At 39.7% G+C, this 4816-nt stretch overlaps 1 non-coding gene across 1 annotated transcript; it reads left to right on the top strand.

The window, feature by feature from the left end:
* The first annotated feature begins 1230 nt into the window (after nt 1–1230).
* On the top strand, nt 1231–1334 carry LOC133780767 (small nucleolar RNA R71). The gene has a single exon (XR_009869586.1). It is a non-coding gene; the product is annotated as a small nucleolar RNA R71 (small nucleolar RNA).
* Nucleotides 1335–4816: the final 3482 nt, after the last annotated feature.

The raw sequence follows: 4816 nt of genomic DNA, 5'->3' as shown, positions 1-4816 counted from the left end.
GATCCTTCAATTTAGGAGGAATTTTACTCTTCAATATAGCACTACAACCTTCAGTCAACGCCACTGTTTCAAATTCACCAAGCCTCCTCTTTTTAGTTAAAATATTCTTCAAAAACTTCACATAGTTGGGCATTTGCTCCAAAGCTTCCACCAACGGTATATTGATGTGAAGTTGTTTCAAAACATCTAAAAATCTTTGGAATGGACCATCTTGTTGCTGCTTTTGAAAGCACTGAGGAAATGGTGGAGGTGGCTTGCTTATAGGCTTTCCTGTAGCATTTTGTGGAGGAATTGCTGCAGCAATTGCTTCAGGATCAGCAATTAAAATTTTTGAATTCACAGCTTTGTCTCCCTTGTCCACACTACTTTGGATCGAATTGGACTCGTTATTTCTAGTACAATTCTCCTCAGTCAATTCCAGATTTTTACCACTCCTCAAGGTAATCTCCTTGCAATGCTCCTTACAATCTTTCCTTGGGTTTTCGGTATCACTAGGAAAAGTGCCTTGTGGTTTATTCCTTAGCTCATTAGCTAGCTGCCCCAATTGAATCTCTAGATTCCTCAAGGATGCCGCTTGGCTCTGAATCACAGCATCATTCTTGGCCATATATTCTTTCATTAAACTCTCCAAAGAGCTTGATTGAGACACTTGAGAAGGAGGTGGTTGAGCTCTTTGTTGTTGTTGAGAAAACCTCGGTGGATATGTAGGCTTGCTTTTCATTGGTGCTCTGCTTGAACTAGATCCTTGACCCCCCCCCCCCCCATGAGAAGTTTGGATGTTGCCTCCACCCCGGATTGTAAGAGTTTGAATATGGGTTATTTCGGTTGGCATTTTGATTCTCCACATAACAAACTGAAGCGGGATTCGAAGGACAACTCTCAAATGCGTGCCCATCTCCACAATAAACACAAGATACATCAGAAACTTGTCCCATAGCATCTGGTTGTACCATTCCCCCCAAACTCATGTTCTTGAGAAGGTTAGTCATTGAAGAAACTTCAGCGGTCAAAGTTGTCAATGCATCCACTTCAAGTATACCAGCCACTTTTTAACTTTTTGAGGCTCTAACATTGGACCATTGATAATTGTTGCTAGCTATCCTCTCCAAAATCTCATAGGCTTCATTATAGGACTTAGAGAGAATAGCCCCAATAGTTGAAGCATCTAACACCATACAAGTGGAAGAATTGAGCCCATTGTAGAATGTTTCCATTTGTATACAATGCAGAATCCCATGGTGTGGGCACTTTCTCAATAACTCCTTGAATCTTTCCCAAGCTACACAAAATGACTCATCTTCCAGCTGCTGAAATGACATAATTTCATTGGGAACCTTGGCATTTTTGGTAGGAGGGAAGTACTTCATCAAGAATTTTTCAGCCAACTCATTCCATGTAGTCAACGAATCGGGAGGAAGGGTGTTTAGCCAAGCTCTAGCTCTATCCCTCAAAGAGAAAGGGAACAATTTCAACCTTAAGGCCTCATCACTTACTCCTTGTAGCTTGAAGGAATCACTCACCTCCAAAAATGAACGAAGATGAAGATGAGGATTCTCAGGAGGCAGCCCACTAAAATGACCCACTGTTTGCAGCATTTGGAACATCACGGGCTTTAACTCAAATTGGGGTGCTTGAATTTCAGGCCTAACAATGCCCGGATTGAGCTCATTGAACATGGAGGCAGCATACTCCCTTATGGATCTATCTCTATCATTAGCCATAGCAATTGCGTTAGTGATATTATTAGCACCCTCAACTCCTTCAACCTCTTCAGCCATATTAAGGTTGTTTTGAGCCCGTTGTTCCCTTAGTCTTCTTCTAACTGTTCTTTCAATCTCAGGGTCAATAGGAGCTAGTTCAATGTCTTCTTGCTCGTTCATACAGTAAATCACCTGAGAAAACACAAGATCAAGCAAACAAAGTCAGCTCAACAAAGAAAAAAAATAAATTGCAAGTAATTGATATTACAAAAATTTCTAATTCCAATCCCCAGCAACGACGCCAAAAACTTGTTGTGATAAATTTAATATTTGATTTTAAATACGCAAATACACGTATTCACACAAGTAATACAATGATAAGTAAATCGTCTCCACATGGATTGCAAAATAGAAAAATAAGCAAAACAATTACTAAACAACTTATAAGTACTAAAAAATAAAATGGATTGTTTTTAGGCTAAACAAAACATTAAAAAGATGGAAATACTGAATTTAAAAACTGAACTAAACAAGAAAATTGAGAAAAATATATGGAGTGCAAAATGGACTTGAATTATTGAATTCTCCTATATTAATCATCCTTAACAGATTGCAGACAGATTGCGACAGCAATATTCTAGCAAAACTCCCAGGTTAACAAGAATTCATTTAAACATTCATAAAACTTTCCCAAATTTTATGACATTAATTCTTCTACCTAATTAAACATATTCCTATGCAAAATCAGATTTAAGAATACAATTCAAAGTTCAATTCTTAAAAGTTACACAAGGCAAAGAATATATCCCTATGTTACTTACTAACATAACCTAACCTAGATTATGACTTGTGTCATCCAAGTTCTTCCCATTACATTTAATCTTTCCAGCACTAAACATAATTAAATAACTTGCCATTGCTGGCCAAACAACAACAAGAAATTAATATAAGCATACTTGAATGAACAAAGGTAATTTTACTAAAATAAAGTGCAAGAAATTGATAGACTATAACATAGGGTTCATCAACAATTCAAGCTACCTAAAAATTAGTTCATGGCTGAGTTCATAAACGTTAATCCACTATCAAAACAGCCCATAATATTCAGATTTATAAATCAACTCAGAAAATAATAAAATAAAGTTTAGGAAGAGAAGAAAGAACAAATCCAAAAGGATTCTTAAGCTTTCTTTGTTGTCCTCCTTCTTCCTTGTTGATATTCTGAGTTTTTCTCTTTTCTTTTTCTTGCTGGTTTTTTCTAGAAATGGCTGCTACCTTCGTATTACGGCTGATGCCTTCTTTTGTGTATTTTAGGTTTTCTCATTTCTTTCCAAAAGTACCATATTGCCCATTTTTCTCCAAAAACATGAATTCCTCCTTTCTCTTTTGTCCTTTTCTCCAGTATGTTGACTAATTCTTTCTGCCCTTGCCACCTCAGCCAAAATTTCCAGCTTACCCATTGACTGCTATGTGTTCCATGAGCCCAAAAGCTGCCTGATCAAAGTGCTTCTGTTTTGCTGCAGCAAACCTGATAATTCAGCCATCAACAAAATTGAATCAAAATAGTTTCACATGTTAGTTCATTTCTTGTGCGTATATTTATCCATGAAACTATTACCTCTAACCCAATAGCTATTAAAAATTAAAAAAAAATAATTAAACTCAATTAAGATAATGAAACATCATAGTTAGCTACAAAAGCTAAAAATAAACTAACATCACCCATGATTTTTTTTTTCACAATTATAAGTTCAAAAGCACATGAAATAACTCTTTATTCAAGAGTTATCAGTGGCATGTGCCACCTATATACTGAGAGAGGATGCCCGCATTTGGTGGGAGGTGGCATCACAGACCAGGGTTGTTTCTACTATGAGTTGGGATGGGTTCAGAGACTTGTTCAGCCAAAAGTATTATAATGTTACCATCAGGGCAGCGAAGCTAAATGAATTTGTGAGATTAGTATAGGGAAACATGACAGTTATAGAATACGTCCTAAAGTTTGACAGGCTTGCAAAGTTCGCACCAGACCTAGTGCCTACTTACATAGCTAGGCAAGAAAGATTTATTAGAGGGCTTAATGCTATGATAGTCCAAGATGTGAGGATTACAACAGTACCTGGGGGGACGACTTATGCCCGAGCTGTTGAGAAGGGCCTTACTGGGGAGGAGGCGAAGAATAAGATTTGAAGGGAGAACGCTGCGAGACGGGAGGTTCGCAAGGCGGTGCCTCCATATTCAGGGTCTGGTAGGGGTGGAGGCCCCAGGGATTTGAAGAGGAAGGCCCCTGAAACTTCAGCCGCTATTGGTTCTGATAGGAGGGGTCAGGGTGCTCAGGGTGGTCGCCAGGAAGGCAGTGATACGTGGAGAAGCTACCTAGAGTGCAGGAGGTGCAGAAGACGCCATCTGAGCGGATGTCGAGCAGAGGCCTGCTATGTGTGCAGGGTGGTGGGACACCTCAAGAAGGACTGCCCAACAGTGAAGAAAGAGGAAGCAAGGAAGGGGGACGACTTGACTCCAGCTCGAGTGTTCACCTTGAAGCAGGCAGAGGCCGAGGCTAGTCCATCGGTGCTGATAGGTCAGCTTTCTAGCATTGGCTCTCCTTTTACTATATTGATTGACTCTGGTGCTACAGATTCATTTGTTTCTAGTAAGGTGATTGATAGATTGTGTAGACCTAGTGAGTATTATACCGCAGGGTTCGGGACTATATTGCCTACAGGGGAACTGGTGGTTTCTAGAAGATGGATTAGAGCATTGCCAGTGATGGTTGATGGTAGGGATCTATCGGTAGACTTGATTAAGTTAGGTATGGAGGATTTTGACATGATTTTAGGAATGGATTGGCTGGTCAGATATGGGGCTACCATTGATTGCAGGAAGAAGATGGTGACCTTTGAGCCTGAGGGGGAGGATCACTTTGTTTTTGTGGGTGAAACATGTGGACCCCGCATACCCATGATATCTTCTTTGAGAGCTATAGACCTATTATAGGGAGGATGTATAGGTTTCCTAGCTAGTGTGGTGGATGCTACCAGAGTTTTTCCGACAGGGCTGGAGAGACCAAATCAGTTTGTGAGTTGTTGGACGTATTCCCTAAGGATTTACCAGGGTTG

Source organism: Humulus lupulus, chromosome 5, assembly GCF_963169125.1.
Source record: "Humulus lupulus chromosome 5, drHumLupu1.1, whole genome shotgun sequence".
Classification (NCBI taxonomy): Eukaryota; Viridiplantae; Streptophyta; class Magnoliopsida; order Rosales; family Cannabaceae; genus Humulus; species Humulus lupulus.
The sequence above is the reverse complement of the archived record's forward strand: the minus strand, read 5'-3'. Positions and strand labels throughout refer to the sequence as shown.